The 22,010-nt window shown below is 29.6% G+C and overlaps 1 protein-coding gene and 1 long non-coding RNA gene across 7 annotated transcripts in view; one reads left to right on the forward strand and one right to left on the reverse strand.

Moving 5' to 3' along the window:
- Positions 1-14,113, reverse strand: part of LOC140663363 (uncharacterized) — a 236,335-nt gene extending 222,222 nt beyond the window's left edge. For all 4 annotated transcript variants that reach the window (XM_072887451.1, XM_072887452.1, XM_072887447.1 and 1 more), the window contains exon 1: positions 13,390-14,113. The gene's annotated coding sequence lies outside the window, so the exon portion shown is untranslated. The remainder of the gene's footprint in view (positions 1-13,389) is intronic.
- The window catches only part of LOC140663368 (uncharacterized), a 65,469-nt gene extending 47,478 nt beyond the window's left edge, over positions 1-17,991 (forward strand). For 2 of the 3 annotated variants that reach the window (XR_012046273.1, XR_012046272.1), the window contains exons 2-4: positions 15,315-15,498; positions 16,607-16,773; positions 17,679-17,991. This is a non-coding gene — a long non-coding RNA (uncharacterized lncRNA). The remainder of the gene's footprint in view (positions 1-15,314; positions 15,499-16,606; positions 16,774-17,678) is intronic. The other variant, XR_012046274.1, reaches the window with a different exon arrangement.
- The last annotated feature ends 4,019 nt before the right edge of the window (positions 17,992-22,010 follow it).

A 22,010-nucleotide genomic window follows, 5' to 3' on the forward strand; every position in this document is an offset into this window, starting at 1 on the left:
CTTGTTTTTAAATAATTGATCATTACAAGATCAACAAAAATTATATTTTAATATTTATGTAATATTATGTTCTAATATTGTTTTAATATTTACAAATTATTATATATTTTAATATTTAAACAATAATCAAACTCGTCTATTCCACATTTTTCCTAATTATCCTGTGACACACCGTTCTACTTGTCGCATCTATTTTTAAAGTTTGTATTAAAAGTTAAGACTGTTCATTTTTTACCGGCTTCTATGAAGCTTCTATGAACACTCTCGGGAACATGTTCACGTCGTTATATGTCCTCGTTACATACTCATTAGAAACGTATCTTTTCATAATAATCACATTTCGCTAAGATTTCTGTACTTTCTAACACTCGGCAATTCATAGACAATGGTTTATACGTCATAAAATTATTTACAGATATCGCGTCTTCGTAAAAACAGGGTAATATTTTGCTCTACGCGGCCGAGGGAGTTAGCTATGGCGCAACTAGACCAAAACGCTGCGGGAAATCCAGTTGTCCGGGTCATGCTCTGAATTTATCACCATGTATTTCTTACCGGAAAACCGTACATCTCAGACTCGCAAAAATACATCATATCCGATGTTAACACAAAAAGGAGAACTTCTTCTTAAGTTATACTTGTGCTCGCTAAAGAGGGTTTCTGATTTTGTGTTACATGCAAAAATTTTATATTACCAGAAAAGTGAAAAATAAAAAAATATTTTAATATTCTTATCATAATAGTAATTGATTAATTATTATATAATTAATCCTTTTTTTATTGAAACCTAAAGATGATCGCTTGAAAGATGAATTCTTAAAATTCTTAAATATATATGGATAATGTTGTAATGTAGAGTGAGAAAAATTGTAGCATATATGTTTCAAGCTTAGGTAATGACGCGATCCGATAATATATCGAAATTTGCAGAATAAAAAACGAGGAAAAAAAATAATATTTCTAAACGTCATAAGGATTTGTCATAAAAGACTATCGCGATTATGGCGGTAAAAGAGTAGCATGGAATGGTCTTAACTTTCTGTTCTAACCGTTTCAAATCCGAGTAATGGATATTTGTCACGAAACAAGGAATTTACGGAGCAGTAGATATCTTTATCACTTCGCGAAATCGACATTATCATACTTTATATACTCGTTAAATAGAACAATTTTTCTGTGACAAATTTTAAACCATGTTAGTATATTATGAATTTTTTATCTTAAATTAATATTTTTCAAAAAAATTAATTTTTTTAAATTGGCTAATTAAATTTTTTTTCTCATCTATGTGATACAAGTAATTGTTTGATAATTATTATTTGCAATCATAATTTGTAAAGAATTGAAATTTTTCTCTACATAAATAAAAACTTTGCTCAGAAAGAGTTAAAGCACATTTTGCGGTTGGATAATTCGACCTTATACGAGTTTATTTCTCACAAGTGTTAACCCTGGAACAAGAATTACTCCTGGTCACCATGTGCTCGGTATGTTCGTACATATGTGGTAGCTTAAGACGTCGCTCAGTTTGCAATTCCCGTCGCTGTGCTTTTACTGCATTGTCACCATATCGCGGAGTACTACAGAACCGCTGAATCAACTAGCGAAACTTTGTCTAACTTAACTGAAAATTTTTCTTTCATCAGCGATCTTTCTTTATCTACGAGCTTAGAGATTCCTTTTTATTTTTTCAAAATTATTCGTCATTTCTATTATATGTTTGTATATTATAAAAAAGATATTTTACTCTCTAAATTTTTCATTACATACTTGTTATTTTAAATATTCTCAATTGTTCAAATAGAATAAAGTAAAGCAAATTCTTGTCTATCTCAATACTTCTTGCAAGGTAAATCGCTTCTTGATAATTTTATGTTTATGTTTTTTTAATATAAAATATCATTTATATATATTTTTCAAAAATTGATGTCAAACATTGAAAATCAATTGCTACTACTAATTTTGTATTTCTACTCGTAAATATGTCTAAATTTACTGCAATTTTAAATTTTACAGTTTCACACACATTTTATTTATATATTTTATCTGTCATCATAAAATAAACAATTCATCTATTTGTAATCGATCTTATGCGACATACTGTGAACATATTGCGAATCCGTTGAAATAGTAGGTAAAATTTTATGGAAGATCTTACATATATTCCTGCCAAGTCAATTCGTGATCAATTTTACAGCACGTCATATAAGATTGATCACGAATTGACTCGGTAGAAATGTATGTAACATCTTTTATGAAATTTCACCAACTACTTCAACAGATTTGCAATATTCTCACCACGTGCGCATTTCAGAATCTACTGCGAAAAGTTTCAGACTCAGTCCGACTCTTCGTATCCGCCGGCAAGAGCGTTTCTGAGTGTTAATTGATATTAAAAGTTACACATTTCCGTGTAAAGAGTCGCACGTTATCGCGAAGAAAATTACTTGTCCGCTAGCAAAACTTTTTTCGCATTTTTATTTATGAATTTACATGCAAGCAATCTAAAATATACATATATGTGTATATTTTTTCTATGTATTAAGAGATTTCTAATTAAGAACATCTTTAAGTGTTCCTTATTAAAATCATTTCGGATTTTTAATGTTATTTGCTCATTCTAGGATTTTCGGCTTTGAGCTGCTCACAGTTTTTACAGAAGTATTAACAAATGTTTATTATATGGCATATTCAAAATCACACACAATTCTGTAGAAAAAGTTATTCCATTTACAAGTAAAATGCGAGATATACTCTTGATAAAATAAAAAATACTAGTTGGCAAAAATAAAATTTTGATACCTACTTATTATATACTATTATACATGTGTATATTATGTATGTTTATATTATATATGTATAAGTGCGTTAAGTAAATCTAATATTTTTTTATAAAAACGTAAAATACATTAAAACGAAAAGAAAAGAGAGTAGCTGGATTTTATATTAAAAATTCTTAGAAATTGTTCATTAATTTAAATAAAATAAATCAATATTGTTATTTTATTTAATAATTCAAATATACAAAATATTATACATATTTCATATTGTGTAATATAGTATATATCAACTTCAATAGCAGTTTACAAATAATAGGATATAAATTTGTATTGCTTCTTCTAATATAATATAATAACCAGCCAATATTTATTGAAATATAATACAAAATTTAAACTGCGCAAGAGAAATTTGATAGTGAAATTATATAACTAAAAAAATATAAATATAAAAGGCACAATAACAACAAATATATAAAAGAAACATACAAAAATGAATAAGAAAAAAGTATATATGCATATATGTGTATGTATATATATAAATATATATATAAGTAAATAAATACATATATATATATATATATATATATATATATATATCAAAAAAATAAAAATATAAAAACAAAATTCTTGAAATATGAGATTTTATTTTATTTAGTTTTTTTTTAAATCTTGGAAAGAGAGAATACAAAAAATAAGTTTCTTTCACTTTTCTTCTCTCTCTCTCTCTCTCTCTCTCTTTTCTTTCTTTCTTGCTTTTTATACGACTTATTTAATATATTTACAATATTTTCAATTTGATTTTACATTACAATGTTCAATCTTTATTACGTCGATATTATCGGAGCCACAAATTGCAGTCATCGGTAGTTAGGGTCAAACCTCAAACTCCATTAGCCAGTCTAATAATGTTCCCGTTGAGAGGAGCGTTTTTGTTTAGGTCATCAAATGAATGAATCGTCAGTGTGAAATATATAGGTGATTACTCTGCGCAATTTTCCGAGAATAATACATAATATCGATTTTGCGTTCGATGAAAATCGAATGCAAATATTGATCGTCACATGGATTTCTATTATACACGCAAAAAGGGAGTGGCTTTTACTTTGACGTTTCATATTTCGCGTTATCCGCCTTCTCCGATGTTAACAAAAGGAACTCTATTTACAGCGCCGACGCTTCTCGTCTCCGCTAGAAGTTGCCGCGTGTTATTAACATCTCGTGGCGAAAACTTGGTTTTCATTTCCTGAGGAGACCGTCGCACGAGATCGACGATGCCGTGCATTACAAGTATACCGTCGTATTTCCGTCTTAAACTTAATTCAAGGATTATCTGACGCGGTTGCTCAAACGCGAATTTTATCAATTTGCGAGTTCGCGCATAACTGCTAAAGTATTCGTGAAAATAAAACGCGCATTATATCTCGTTAAACTTGATATTATCGAAGAAAGAAGGGAAAAGCATTTTATGCCCAGCAACTGATAAAACAAATCGTGTTATGGAAATGAAAGAAGATAAGATAAAAGATAATGTAATTGTTTAATAAAACTTATCTCTATCATAATACAATAATTTCGCTTACAAACTACTATAATCGTAAAATGGGAAAAATTTGTACTAAAAAATATTGTTTTACTGTATAGATAAAAAATACTACACATGACACCTTTCTCCTTTCAGTTTGATATTTATGATTGTATTGTAAAAAAGAATTTGATATTATTTAGGATAGTACTCCATGACAGCTCTTAGGCATCATGTAACATTTATCAAATTTTAAAATTATTAGGTTGATAGACGTTTAAATTTGAAACCCTGAAAATGCAAAAAAAAAAAAAAACAATTTTTCACGTTTACCTATTATATATCAAAATAATAACAGTAGATTATTAAAAGTCAATTATTTTATTTTTGTTACGTTTACATTTTTTTATTATCAATGAATTTTTATTATCAATTGTTATAACTGAATAATGATATTTTTTAAAAGTATTTTTATTTTTTTATTTATATTTTTAATATTTTATTTTTGTATCGAATAGTCAATTTTTATATTAAACTTTTTTTGCATAAAATATCAGATTATAAAAAAATCATATATCTTATTCAACAAATTTCATGGAATTTAATAGTGAATTTAATATCGTCCTTTTGCGTTGCCTGTCCGTTATTTAACTGGCTATTTGGCTGGTTATTATTTATCGCTAAATTTAAATTTCTGATAAGGGATAAGTTTCTTTGTGAATTGATTGAGTCGACTGATGATGAGATTGGTTTAACGAGCAGCAATAGAAAGACGAATTCGAGAAATTGATTTTTCACATAGGTGCGATTTAACAGGATTTTACGTCTAAGGTGATAGCGCCGAGACGCGGTTATGTATATTTACGTGACTAGACGTTAAGCATTTTGCACGGTTCACTTGCAGCAAGAACGGACGGTATTCGCATAAATTCTTCTATCTAGGAAATTGCCGTTTTTCTCTCGTTCTACCTTCGTCTTTCTATCGTTCGTCGAACTTAGATATGCTAATAGTTCGCTACCTCGCTTTCATCGTCGTTAAGAATAAATCTTACTTGCGACCTACGCTGGGTCACGAACTTAAAGCGTCATGAATTAGACAAAATACACATATGCAGTCTTTCTAAGAAAATTTAAAATTATTGAATTATTATTTTTGTCATTTTTTTCCGTGCTGTTATTTTTAAAAAAGAATAAGTTCATTTAAAAAAAATAGAAGCTCCATTAAACTATCAACAATTTCTTTGTTAATTGTTAATCATTGTTATATATATAATACGCGTTTATTGATTATGAATATTATATAGCTTTGTATAGCTATACAATATATAACATTGATATGTGGAAATAAAACAATTAATGTTACTCTCAAGTTATGATTTATTTCTTGCTTTTCATTTTCATGCAATAATGCTAATCGATGATAATCTGGTATTGAAATTTCTGGTTGAAAATGCAATTTGTATAAGGATGACATTCAATCCTGTTACAATCACTGCGTGAAATACAAAGATTGCAAATTTGCTACGGCATTTTCTTCATGGTGTTACTGTAAGCTGATTTGCAACTTCGTGGGAAGTCCATCGAGCCCAGATCCTGTGGTTATGTAGACCCGATTCTGGTCTACCAACTTCAATCTCGCAGGCGGTATAATGCCATAGCGATAAGACTAATGTAAGTTAGGTCACGTAGCATCACAGCACGTTGAGATATTACGATAAGAGTATCCTTACTTGTATTCATATCCGCCCAATGTATGCATTACACGCATATATATACACATAGTCTAAATAACTCTATCTGCTTTCGACTGACTATAGTATCGGACTGTAGTATGTAAAATATAGAAAGCGATATAATGTTGAAGACATAATGTAATGTATGATGATGATTTCAAACAGCTCCACACGATTAATAATTTTTAGTGAAAATAGCATTTTTCCGAAAACCGCGAATCAAATAATAAACATTATTTCTTCAGCGTAAAGAGTATCAATTGCTGGCCAGCATCACTTGTTGCAACGATGCCATTTCCTTCGTTGAATTAATTGCTAATTAAATTGCACATGTCGATTCTGTTCATAGGGCTCTCGATGAGTTACGCGTGATCAAGCGAACATTGTGGCTCATTATCTCATTTAACCGATTTTCAATTTCCGTGCGGAAATGATGTCGGCAATGTTTCATGAGAAACGTCATTTAAAAAGTACATTCAAAAACGAAAAATGACAAAATAATTAAATGATTAATTTACCAAATATTGGCAATTTAATTATAATATATCATATGGAAATATTTATCAATTAAATTAGAACAGCAAATTTTACATTTTCAATAATACGAGTAAACAAAACATTTAACAAATATAGTTAAAATAAAAATAGAAACAATAAATCTTTTGAATATTATATGAATAAAAGTAAGATATTTAGCAAACAAATGAAACTATCATAAACTGAAAAACCGAAAGAGAGAAAATAAATCTTGTGAAGGTATATGTACATATTAAACTATTCATCTATCTTAAACAACGAGTAATAATAAAATGTCTTTACATAAAATTACCTGTTAATTAATAATGTTACAATGTTAATTAATAATGTTATAACAACTATCGCAGCTTGTCCATAATTATGCATTATTCCTCATACTGTTCAGCAGCGTCGTATTGATTCGATTAATTCATCATAAAAATCATTGATCATCTAATCGTGACTTTATGCTTCACACAAATGTAGTCTATAATATACGAGAAATCGTAATAATTATTTAATTTTTTTAAATAAATCTGGACTTTGTTCTTTTTTTTTTCTTTCCTTAAAACTCGTTTGAATCTTTTTCACGATCGTTTAGTATTCAACTTTTAAAATTTTCTTTTTGTTTATAATATAATAACAATTGCAATCAAATGCTTTATTAAGTGAACAACTTATCGGTAATTTTTTGGTGAATGCAATGTTTACAGTCTCTCACGAGGACAAGTATAACGTGTAAAACGCGATTAATAAACGTCAACAATCAAGCGCCTTATGTGACAGCGACTCAGCTGTTTTCTTACGTCGCTGTCATTATGATTCGCGTACTGGTGCGATACAATCGCGCATTCTTACATGATTGACAATGAGTAAATCAGTTGTATATACACAATATCACGTGCGTAGTAACCGCAACCCATCTACTTTTCCTTCGCGAGGATAAATAGCTCTAAATTAGGTATCGATTTTACATGTTGGATCGCATCGTTTAATGGAACAATAGACGCATCGCATTGTACGTGTATTATAGAAATGCACGCGATAAAATTACAGCGTAGTAATTAATGTGCGTAGTCTCGGCAAATGTTCGATCGAAAATTATAATCTCGCAAAGTTTTATGCCACTGTGCCATAATGCATAATCTATCGAGCACAGATTTACGTATAATTCATAGAGCTACAAATTATCCAAGATAATACGAATCTCTTGTTTTCTCGAGAATGCACGCATAACGACAAATCATCACAATATTGTGCAGACTTCAATATTGTTCTAAACTTCTATCCCTGCCCGGCAAATATTTCACATTGAAAACGATTACCACGATATTTACCCCTTCTCAACAGTACGTGATAAATATCCTAATCTGTTACATTTGTACATGAATTGTATCAGAATTATTAGTTTTCAAATTTTAATAACAAACGTTTAGACGAATGTAAAGTTGATTTTTTTTACTACAATATCGACAAATGGAATTACTTATCCATGATTTTTTCAAGTTTTACGAGTAATACGAGTTTCAAGTAATTAAATTATTTTGAATTAAGCATGAAATTAAAATTTTTGTTAAAATAAAGTCTATTTACGATATTAAACTTATAAGAAAAATTAAAGGCCATACATTATTACCTACTTCTCTGTTCAAAGCGTTCGATGTATTAGAATTATTACTGTGACGATTACTTTTTATTTGAATGATTAATTACAGGATAAAATCTTTTTAGGATTAATTGTAGCTCTTAATTTTTACGATTTCGATGAAAAATTCATAATTTGCAATGGTTTATTAGGAATTGAAAAAGATATTACATCTGTAGATCTTATTTCGCGACGTACATTTAAAAGCAGAGCAAGTGGAATATATAGATATTTCACCGACACTCTTAGCAGCGGAACAAGAGAAATACCTAGATATATTTCTTTTACTCTTTCTCTTCTCTTTCCTGAAACTAAATGTACGCTATATTGTTTATCGAGAAGAAATGTCTCAACTTCTAAACAAGACTTGAAGTGTTCCTTCGATTTAATATTAGTTGATGCAATTTCTCTTTTTATATTAATTAATCTACTTTGCTTATTTACTTGAATGTAGAGTGGTTCTGAATAATATAGATATATGTATTTAAAGATGAAAGAAATAGCTAACTGTTTTTTATTACTATTTCTCCGAAATAATTTTGTCTAAAATAATTTTTATGAATCTAAATGATCTCTTGTCGGCGCGATGGACGGACGTACACGTTTGTATTTATCACAAATGTCAACGTTTCATATTCTACGTCAGTGCACTATCGCGAAGCCACAGTTAGAAATCGTCAAGCAAAATACGTCTAGCGATCAATGTCATTCGTGTACGAGCGATGTGTTAGAAAAATAATAGTCCGCAATTTGACTGATTTATATCACGGTCATATGTAAATGCTGTCGACATGATGACGATAACGTGACACATGATAATATAGAAAAAGTTTATTAATAAACGATTTTAAATAAACAATATTTTTAACTTTTAATTTTGTTACATTTTATTACATTAAACTATTACGATTGAAATATTATGCATGACTTCTTGATGATGAAATAGCGTGTATTTATGTAAAGTCAATTATTTTCTATATTGCTTTTACAGGATACCGATATTTTATATCGTGTAATCAATCATTTTATAATATACAGAGCGATTTATAAAGTCGTACAAATAATTATATAAATTATCGATTCAATAACATCGACATTTTTATTTACAAGGAAAAATTAACTCAAAATTGTTAAAGAATCTCATTAAACCAAATGCATATGGGTGCAAAATCCACATTGTATAACGAATTGTTTATTCAAGCAGGAATTATAAAATACGAATTCACTGCCCTACATTTGTAAATCCTAAATTGCAGAGACCTTTAACTGTTGGCAATTAATTAAAAGTTAAATTGAAACATACGCGAAATGACTGATCCATTTTCTTTTTGCTCGAGTCGCCATAAGTTTTTATCCGATGATACTAACGAATGTTAACACTTTCTTCGTTTCAACTATATAATTAAGTTTTCTCTTCTTTGTTGCGCACGAGGCGTTAAGCAAACGAGAACGCATCGAGACGGATAGCATTTGCGCGAGAGTTCTCGAGCGTATCAATAATTTATGTGAGCGTTCAGTGCCATCAATTTTATTTAATTAAAGAGTCGATTCCATTACTCTGCTAGTATATTGAAGTATCAGATATGACTGCTGTGAATGGATATTCTCATTAAATAAAGTAACGAATAAAGTAACGTCGCGACATTTGCCGCGCTATCTGTCGCGATAGTCGTATTAATTTTACAGAAACGCAACATCTAACGTGTGCCGGAAAATAAATGCTCAAATTGATCTCTTGCTTTCATGTCTCTTATGCGTTATATCGACTTTTTATGCAGATCTTTCAACTTATAAATTTGAATAACTGTCTGATAAACTTAATATAAAGAAATAGATTTTTTAAGAGAGAAATTTTAAAAAAAGATTTTACATTTTTAATATTTTATTAAAACTTGTAGTATTAGAATATTTTTTTTTTAAAACTCTATTTTTGAGAGCTTGTATTATTCATAGTACGAATATTACAAGCTTAATTGTATTATTTTCAGTGTCTTAATTATATTTGTAATTTATTTGTATCACAAATTCGCATTTTTGTTCGATGGAAGAATAAACAATGATATATAATTCTCTTAAGTTTTCACGAGGTCATTGTACACCAAGAATCGCTATAAATAATATGACGTAAAACAACCGCGGTACAGTTTCGTATCGATATTGAATACGAATTATATTGAGTTTTATGTTTCCACATCTGATTTATAAGCATGGCTAGCCACGAAATAAACAGACGAACGCGAATGGGGTATTTTAAAAGTGGCGACCCTCCGACCAAAGAGGGAGAAAATGTTATTTCACTAATGGAAAGTCGGATCCACAAATCGGCGGCATCGCAGCGTTCACTTCTTTGTCTTTTGGGGTCTATGCTCCGGTTTTTCAATTTAAAACGACTTTCAAGGGGAACAAGGAGAAAGACCGATCGATATCGAGCGGGCCAAATGGCACTGGTAAATTGGAATTGTTACCGATAACGACGTTGTCAGAGCCAGTCGTGGTCGCATGTCCTTAGAAATCATTCCGCGTAATTCAAGTATAACTTTTGACAAATACAAATCTTGTAATAATGAACGATATTAGACTTGTTTCTCGCTCGCGCAATGTGTAGCGAAATCATTGTTACGAATCTTGGAAGTTCCGAAGACTTCAAAAATAATAACCTTTTTTTTTTTTTTGTTAGCAGTTCTTTATATAAATCAATTTTTATAAAAATTGCATAATTTTTAAACGACAAATACTAAATTGTTCTATATATGTAAAATAACTTCTTATATTCTATAGAAAAAAAATATTTTCCGTAATGTGAGACTAATATACATAATTGCAACAACGTATATATTATAGTCCTTAATATGTTTAATTAGCTTTAATCATTAAACTTAAAATTACATTTTTGTAAAAACAAGCATAAATATACATTATGCACGTACGCAAGCGCATATAAATGATAATAAGATAGAAATAATATAACTTTTTGTTTCTTCATCAAAATATAATAACTATTTTATGTTATAATATTCTTCAAGATATACAGAGATATCCAAAATATGCCTATTTATTTAAAAAATTAAGATAGCATATATTGTAGTTAAAATTGTAGTTAGATCTTTTTATATAAAAGCTTCTCAGTTCACCATCTTTCTTTCTCAGCTCAAAATATATGTTACCGATTTTTAATTAGCCGATTCAAGTTGAATCAGTCGCAAAGTTTGCAACAGTACCAAAGGCAAACTCGTAAATCCTGTATCATTATTACGACATTCGTTAGAAACTTCCGGTTCTGTCTTTGACGTTGCCGAGTTACCGCGCGCGCTTCCAGTTTCGTCATATCGCACAGTTGATTCAGTACACTGATCGTGCAGTTTCACTGTTATGGCAGCCGTAACGTCGCTTATTGCGAAAAGTTATGGCTTTGCTGGCGTGCGCACGTCCGAAAATGTACATATGTATGCAGATGCAACGCGGAAAGAGGAAGGAGAATTTTCATAAATTCTGATTAACGCGCGATAAAGCACACCATCCAAGATTATACACTCAGAGTGATGATGCGTTTAAGTGCGGAAACAGTTAAGCTTGTCAAAAAGTTATAACATAAGATGTTCAACGTTGCAATTTACATAATATGTGCTTGCCTGTATAAATTGCGCAGAAACTGGTACAGAATTGTGTACCAGTCCATTGATTGGTCAAATTATTCAATCTATGAAAGAACTTATTGTTCTCTCATAATTACGAAATTATTGTGAAGTTATTAAAAGTATGTAAAATTGTTGTATTATTGATTCATACAGTTTAATATATAATTTTCACGACTAAAACGTGCAGTACATAATTGAACAATGAAATCTTGTTGTCTACTTCAAGATTTAAAAGAAAAGTACCAAGATGTCTTTAATAATTGAGACACTGAAAATAATACCGATCGAAGTACGAAAATTACAAATCCCAAAAATAGGTAGTTTAAAAAGAATATATATAATTTTTAAGTGATAATGTGTAGAAAAAGTCGACGTAATATTGATCTTCTTTTTTAGTTCATTTTTTATAGTTTTTTTCTATATAATAATAATTATTTTTTTTCATTATCTTAGGTATCTAAAACGTACAGAATAGGAGATAAACAATTGAGACACTGAAAATAATACCGATCGAAGTACGAAAATTACAAATCCCAAAAATAGGTAGTTTAAAAAGAATATATATAATTTTTAAGTGATAATGTGTAGAAAAAGTCGACGTAATATTGATCTTCTTTTTTAGTTCATTTTTTATAGTTTTTTTCTATTATATAATAATAATTATTTTTTTTCATTATCTTAGGTATCTAAAACGTAAAATAGGAGATAAACTATTGGATCGAAATTGATATCTCTTTATTTACTTTTTTATAGATAAAAATTAAAGAAGGCACACTTTAAACGCTGAGATCTGAGACACTATGTATTTCTTGTTAAGGATTAAACAAAGTCCACTTTAATATGTTTTACTCAATACATATTCTGACATCAAAAATTATTTCTTTTAAATTAATATTTTTATAATATACCAGGGCAGATAATTTGTAATTAACGATATCCTAATTTACAATTATTGCTAATTTATAATAATAACTGTAACTATGGTAAAATATAAATTGTCATTGTAACGATATTAATACAGGATCGAGCAGAAGCACTGTTCAAATTTAAAGGGTTAATTAAATGCTACTACAGAGACCGCGGGCAAAAGTAGTATTCATGTGAATTTTGTATTACTAATTATACAAATGTAATATTACAAAGTAAATTGTAAATGTAAATTTACAAAGATATGTAACTATAAAAAGTGTGTGCGTGTGTGTTGTGTGTGTGTGTGTGTGTGTGTGTGTGTGTGTGTGTGTAATTTAAATTTTTGATTATAAATATTAATTATAACTACATATGTTTTTGATTTTAGATTGATCAGAAATTTTCTTATTTAAATTATAGATGCGTATAAAATTTTACAACTATTTTCTACGCATTCATTTATATATTTGTAATACATTTGTAATACATCTCGAATTAGATTAAAATCTGAGTAAAAATAGTAAAAAAGTGAAAATATGTTAAAAAAACAATAAAGTTTAAAATATAGATACATTATCTTTCTCGTCCTCTTCTGTCAGATAATTCGTTTACTGACGTAGATGCGAAAGTGCTTTTGAATTTTGCTCACCTAATTCGGTTTAGTTTGACAGAAGTGTTCAAAGTCCCTCATCTCGTGAGATGAATCCGGAGGATGGTTGTTTATTCGTGTTCACCTTACACTACTATAGATGTATGCACTAAGAGTTTTCAAATAATTTAAAATCGCCAGTTGAAAAAGTCGTTCCTCGCACCACTTAATTTTAAAACATCATCCACGATTCCTGATTCAGTTTCTCATCATTGAGGCACCGCCTCGCAACTACATGATCGATGTAAGCTTCCGATTAATCGATACTGTCTCAATTAAAAATAACTAAAATTTATGTAAGTTAAAGATCACGAACTTTTGCACAATTCTTGCGTCTTAAATAACGAGTATCTCCATTCACATATCGATTGGTCCCGATTTATTTCGCATTTGAACGCAATTGTATGTGTTGCTCGAGTTTTTATTTATGCATAATAGCAGCATTAGACTTACGGGTCTTTTCGAAGTTTTTTACTAAATTTTCACTGCACTTGTTACAAGTCAGTTTTAATCGAAGTCTCGAAATCGCAAATACTCGCGCACTTCTATTTTTTCCAAAACTTCTTTCAGCAGATTCGACAGAATTGTGCCACTCTCTACTTTCTTCCAGCGTCTGCACTCGGCATGTCGATCACATGACTATCGTTCTACGAAGGACCTCGATTTAAATCGCCGATTATATTTCCGCGACAGAGAAACATCCACTCCGAAACCGTGCGCGCCGAGGATCGGGCGGTGACTGAAAGCGTCGCGCGGTCTCGCGCCCTGTATCTCTGTCTTTCTCTATCTGGCTCTCACTTCCACCTCTATACTCCCTCTCCCTTTCGCGGCGCACATTTTCTATCTCTCTCCCTCGCATCGATGGGATAAGGAAGAACATTCCTCGCAGCTTTCCTTTACTCACTATCTCACCCCCACGCGGCTTCAATCCTTCTCACTTTCTCTTTCTCCCCCCCCTCCTCTCTCTCTCTCTCTCTCTCTCTCTCTTACTCTCTCTCGCTTCTTCTTTGTTTGTCATCCTTGTCTCTCGCTCGCAAACGGCGTCCGTTCTCTTTTATCTCGCGAAATAATTCCGTTCTCGTCTCTATTTTCGTCTCGCGCGGCATTCCACACGCACGTATCCACCCTCTTTCTCATACTCATCTCATCCCTTCGCGTCCGGTGCACGCGCGAGCATCCAACGCAAAGTGCCACGCCTACCCTTTCTGTGTACGTGCCATTGATACGAGAGGGAAACCTAACTTAGCATCAAGCGGCGTTCTAGCTTTTTCGCTCGGCATAATCTTTACGAATGATTATCTCGATTATGTATATATGTTGTGACAAGCGGTTTGATACATTAATACAGAAGACTCTTTGGAGAGAAAGAGGAAACTTATATAAAATTTCTTTGTTAGTCTCAATAATTTTATAGAACGTTAGCAAAAATTAAACATTGAGAATTAGGTTAAAGCTTGAGTGATAAAGTAATGAAGTAGTAAAGTGATAAAGTTGGAAATAGTAAAGGCTAAGAAAATTAAGGGTCGAGAATTTACAGTTTACAGTTTTTTGCCCAAAGCATAGGACTGAGAGATTAAAATTTATGTATCGAGGAACATATATTAACAATTGAGATTATTACATCTAAATTTAACATTAGATTAGCACTATATTTTTCTCCATTTTGCCCTATTTTTCTAAATCTAAGTATTTTCTCTAAGATCATTCTATGTATCTTTACAAGATTTTTTCTCTTTATTCATAATATAATTAAGTTTGTGACAGCAACAGTAGCGTTTTATATTTCGTTAAACTTTTGTAACTGATCTATAAGAAATTTTGTAATCTCTGTCTGAATTGGCGGAGAAAATTTAGACGTATTGTTAGATTTTATTGCGAACTTTAGAAAGATCTTTTGTAATTTTAAGAATTTAATTTTTTTTCAGAACTCAATTTTTCCAGCAGAATAGTGCCACTCTACTTTCTTCGTGTGCACTCAGCATGTCGATCATACAACTATCGTTCCACGAAGGACCTCGATTTATATCGTCGATTATATTTCCGTAACAGAGAAACACCTGCTCCAAAAGCACGCCGAGAATCAGATGATTGAAAACATCGCGCAAAACTGTAAGTAACATGCATGATTTTATTCTGGGATATTTTCAATATTTATTACATTTTTGCATACATATAATTTGATATAAATAAATGATTAAATAAAAAACATTGCTTTTTGAGGAATATCAAAGTGTAAAATAATATTAAACATAATTAGCATGTGAATCCAACAAATCTAAAATTATAATACTATTAGAAATTTATTAATGAGAGAAATTTAATATGTTTTTAAATAAAATCCAATTTCTCTCTCCAAAAGTAAATTTCAAGATGACTAATATGTATATTAATCATTTTTTTCATTACTTATATTAATTTCGTACATATATATAACTCTTTAACAAATAATGGAATATATATTTTTTAAATACAATTTATTTTTTATTAAATAATTTTATATTAAAATATATTTTTTAAATTAAAATTTAAGTAAGAATATCAATATTTTTAGCTGTAGTATTTTTAGCTGAGTGTAACTAACTACAATAAGTAAATAATAATATTATATTTAATTTAAAAATAATATGTATTCGCGAACACGCACAACGCATGCACATAATTGCACTTGAATATACCTAATTCCTCATATATATTGTATAATGTTTTCTTTGATAGCAATACGTTAAATAAAATTTTGTCAAATATTTATTTGTAAAAGATCAATATTTAAACGCAATACAGTTATGATATTTTTAATATGTCATATTTACTTAGCTGAAATAAAAAGATTTAAAAAAGTTAAAAAAAGAAAAATATTTAATATTTCAAAACATGAAAGAGATATGAATTTTCAATAATGTTTTAAAATACTAAGTTTTTACGCGCGCGTGCGCGACACATATATGTAGTTGTATTTATATATAAGTATATATGAAACACTTTACTTCAATAACATTTTTTTAGTTTTTAATTTATTTTTAGTTAATCTTCTTTTAATGAGAAAGATTTGCAGATTTTAAAGCACTTTAATATTAAAAAATGTAGTTATTTATATTGAAATAAAGTATTTAAAAAGAAAGGTTTAAATAAGAATTATTTGAAAAATAAATATTTGCTATTACACTGCATACTTTAGGGATATTAAACACTCAACATGATATGACACTGCCATTCACAGATATCATTTGAAATCAATTTTTCGGTGTTGACACGACGGCACTTTTGTTTCCGGTCGATGCTTCGTGCAGAAAAAAAAATAGAAGGGATTGGCTGGTTTTTAGAATTTCTACCGGTGGACATCAACGCTATGAGAAAAAAATGGCGTTTGATTTCTGTGAATATTATGTATGTATGTGGTAGAAGAATAAAATAAAGTAAAATTAACGTTATGTATAGATGTGTATACAAGAAATTAAAATAATTTATTATTGAATTCAGATATATATACTTTTTATATATATCTGATATGTATTCTTTTTTATGTTAAACAATATAAGTGCAACAAAATTGTTCAATATTTTATCGAAGAAAATTAAAATAGAATACTTAATAGAAATAATCATTTTAGTCAATAAAAATAGAATTAATTTTCCTCTCTTTTTGGAATGCATAACATGAATATCACAAGATTTTTATTCGTTTTGTAGGAATATTTTCTATTACTTTTTAAATTAATTTTAACTCAAACTAAGAGAAAAACTGATAATACTTTCTATTTGATTTCAAACATATCCTCGTAATTATTGTTGAAATTATTAAGAAAAATTTAATTTCTTTTATTATAAAATTATGTATTTATTAATTTAAATTGTGTATTTATTAATTTAAAAACATAAAATAATTAACAGATATAATACTTATGTAGAAAAAAATATGAGTATTGATTATTTAATATATAAGTAATAAGCTTTTTGTAATTTATTTAAAAAGACTAGAATTTCTTTTCAAAAAGCATTATATAAATAATTGTAAAAAAATATTTACAAAATGATAGAACATGATATAATGCATTTAAAAAACTATGAAAACAATTTATGTGTAAATCTATTAAACTGCGATACAAATATGTACAAAGTTTGGTTACATCAATTTTAAAAACGTTACTGAAGACAGACACTATCAAAGTGTGACTAAAATTAATATACATAGTTAAATACATATATAGAAAAGAAAATAAATAAAGAAAACATATAGAAATAGAATCTTTCATTTCAAAAATATCATTTGTTTATAAATCTTAAAATTTCTAGAGAAAATCCTGCCGTGTCAGCGAATGCTATCCGCTTGAACACCATAAGGTACATAAATCAAACTCGAGTGTCTGCGTAGGGCAAAGCGGCGTGCCAACTACGGTCGACTGTGAACATGACGTAACGCACAACCCTTCGAGGTACGCGGCTGCAGCTGAGCAACATCTCAATGGTGCAGCGTCGAGTTAGGGTAGGTCAATGCGCGAGTGGGTGAGATACATTGAGGTCGCGATGAACCGAGTAGAGCAGGAAGCGGCCTAATGTTTTTGTTTCAATCCGTATGTAATTGGGGATAATATTTTGAACACTTAATTCGAGATCTCATATTCGAATATTTTGATAAGCAAAAAAGTGCAACAAAATATGTAGTAATCTAATTAAAATTAAAAATTATGTATATTAATTTAAAAAAAATTAAAATTTAATTCTCTTCTTTAACTTGTTTTATATCTAAACTATTATAGAATAGAGATATCAAACAAATATAAGCAAAAATTAACTTGTTTTATATCTAAACTATTATAGAATAGAAGATATCAAACAAATATAAGCAAAAATTATTTTCCCGCAAATATGTAGTGAATAAATAAATAAACAAATTTTATTTTTGTAAAGCTGTTTTAACAAAATCAAAATGTTACTTTAATAATGTCTCTGACATTATTCTAACTTTATGCTTTATTGCAAATGTAGAAGGAAAATATACTACTTTAGTAAAAAGCAAAATAAGTAGTAAAAACAGGGATTTGCTCAGACGTACTGACTACTCTATCATTATTATCTGTACATATAATGTCTGATTAATTCATTTCGCACATCTGCCCTTTTTCTTTATTAATCTCATTATTTTTACTAATCAGTTTGGAAAATTCAATTTCTTTAATTTGGAAAAATTTTGCAGATTAGCAATTTTTAAACAAAGAGTAAAATAGTTTATTCAGTTCAGAGTTTTATTCAATATATTACATAAATTATAATTGAGAAGTCATCAACTATGGTACATGGAAATTCCATATTTTCCCTAACATTGTATAATTTGCATAACTGAGTCAATTGTCCGACGTGAACATTTAAACCAACGCTGTCGTATATAGTACACTAATACCGGTATCATCGCTAGAATATGCCATGTTTGCTTGCTGCACCTACCGTGTCCCTCTATCAGCGAACATGTTCTCGAGAACGTTATAATTACGACTATTTTGGAAATCCGTGTCGAGATAACGGACTTGTGTGACAAGATTGTCTTCGCGCGAAACCGTACTTGCATTCGGAAGAGACTTGCTTATCTCTTATTCCAGTTATCAATGCTGTCACTACAAGCGTGTACAGAATATTATATAACTTCGATATACATTGTAGTCGGAAATAATCTTCCGTTCAATACAATATTATAATATATATATATACTATTAATATTAATATAATATTAATATTATAAATAAAATAAAGATTTTTTTGATAAATTTTTAGTAAAATTTAAGCGAGAATATAATTTATATGAAATAATATAATTATATATCGCTTAATGGACTAATGCTACTATGATATATAACAAAAACTCTAAAAAATTTATTGATTTATTTTTATATAATATAATATTAAATATATAATGTGTAAAAAGATTTTTATAAATATATATTTCATATATAATATAATCACGATTTATCGACCCAATTTGTTATTAAAATATCTCTCGTAAAATTTCTCTTGCTTTAAACCATTAAAATGAAATACCAAACCATACTATTTATCACAAAATAAACACTTCATACAGCATATATCGTATAATTTAGAATTTATCGTTCTCCCGCATGATTCCATGCATTCCATAAAGTAATATAGTTCACGTTACGAAATTAATCTTCCGATATAATCGCACGTTTGCAATTTATACATTAAATCGACTACTTCTATCTTATGCTCTATTTATATACATATCTCATAATTAATAGTTTATTAATTTTTAAAAATATTCTATTTTTTAATATGATCATCTCTCTCTCTCTCTATATCTCTACATAAATAAATAATATTTTTATAATTTTATAACGCCTCGTCATAATTCCATGCGATACCACTTCGCAAAGTTGGAATAAGCCAGTGGAGATAAACAAATTTCAACAGTGTTTCTGGTATCGGAATTGTTCTCGGAAGGTAAAACTTTCGAGTAGACTTCTGTCAATGGTCTCTCAATTCTGCGTCCAGCACTAAAGGGTTGTTCCCCTTTGAAAGCACAACTTTCAAGTATGGACACCCCTCGAGGATCACTCTCGATGCTGCGTTGAACGAGAAATTTCTGCGACTAGCAGTTGGTTTGCGAGAATACATACATTCGGGCTCGAGACGCGTTTCTATATTAACGCTTCGTAAATCGTCACACAGGACTTCCTGTTAGTCGCGCTATGCAAAGTATTTTCAATTTTCACGTACACGCGGCTATACGGCTGCGGTTGCGGGATCGTGCGCCTCTTTTCATGCCTATCTACCTTCTTTCTTCCGGCGGAGGTTTTCCGCATCGGCGGACTTCTGTCTGCGTTCTCGCGTTCGCTTTATTACGCCGCAGACACCGCGAAGAATAAATAGTTCGCGCGCCACCGCTCGTATCTGACTGGCGCATCTCTCTACAACGTATACGGGATACGCGGAAATTGGCGTGCTCTGTCTCGCAATAAGATTATACAAAGGCAAATTTACTCTTTTCTTATTGAAAAAAGTACGTAAGAAAAATATACTTGAGATACACACAATTATTGCCGGAATATTTAAATACTCATTATGAACATAGTCATATAATCATTAGTGAGTATTAGATAATCGAGAAGATTAATATTGCTGCAATGAGCAATATATATATCCAATAATTATCAGTATGACAATTGACATGTACGTACGATCAATGTATATATGATTATTGTCGAAATTGGATTACCCATGATAATATTCTCATGGAAACACTTCAACTAACACAATATTCAATGTTATCCCAGGTGAATTATTCGATGCGGCTATATTAGAGGAGAGCTTAGTTTCTAAACTTATAAACAAACTATTTTTAAAATAATCCGATATATTTTTACAAATACTCTTCCGGATTAAAGAATTACTTAAAATTATATATATATATGTAGATATATAATTTTTGTTTAATAAAATTTAATAGTCTTTAAATAGGAATCTTTTAAATAAGAGTAATATGATCAAGAGTAATGAGATAATTTTTTTACAGAATTAATTTGATTTATAATAAAGATTAATTTAATTTGTATTATAAATTAACAAAGCTGTATGCAAATATATAGCGAGATTTATATTCAGGACTTTATAAATGTTGTTAAACTGTTATGAGATTACTAAGATGGAATCATTCTTCTCATCACGATTACTAGTATGAGCCGCAGAAATTGTGAACGCGATTAAAACAAGCCGTTAAGCAACGATGTTATTAATAGTGATCCGAGCTACCTACTATGCATAAATGCAATTTTTCTCTCGCCTCCTATACACATATAGTTGAACGCTTGTATAACGATGAATACCCAAGCACAAAGATCCGTGTAAAGTTAGCGTCTTCGAATTTTTTTTAGAAGTGTGCAAACAAAAATTTATAAATGTCAAACATGTGCGAGCAATGTGCAATTAAGTGACATATAGAAATTTTTTCGAATGTTGGGGACTAACTTCACTGTACATTCTAGGATGGCAGAGAAACAATGGACAATTAATGCATGCCATTCGCTAGGTACATTCCATGAACTCTATATTCTCGAGGTAGACTCCGTTGTCGTTCGTGTTGTTCCAGAAGTTGCACAAAGGCTTGGTGAAATGCCTCGCCGTCACTTAGGACGTATTCGTGCCCTATGGTCTTAAACGATTCGCTTTGACTTGTTTTGCGCCGAATAAATCTCAACCCCCAAATCAAGATTGAAAGCCGTCTCTATTTAGACTGCACATTCGGCATTAACGTGAACGTATAATTCTCAGCTCATGACAATATATTCCTTATATTAAATGGACAATACATATCTATCTCCACATATACATATCACTATTGAACGATAATGTATATATGTCTTTTGCACTTGTCATGGTCAAATTTCATTTAATTTAAAGAAGTTAGATATCACTTTTTTATTTTTTTATTTCTTTATTTTTTAAATATATATTAACTTTAATTATTACTTTGTTTGGTACCTAACACTCTTTTGATTTATTAATGTAACTTGAAAAAAATATTCAATATTTATTTTTATGTCTTATCGAAGGAATAAAATATTTTAATTATATTCTTTACAGTAAAATATTAAAAATATAATTATTATATGGATAATA

The sequence above is a fragment of the Anoplolepis gracilipes genome, chromosome 3, assembly GCF_047496725.1.
Source record: "Anoplolepis gracilipes chromosome 3, ASM4749672v1, whole genome shotgun sequence".
In the NCBI taxonomy this organism is placed as follows: Eukaryota; Metazoa; Arthropoda; class Insecta; order Hymenoptera; family Formicidae; genus Anoplolepis; species Anoplolepis gracilipes.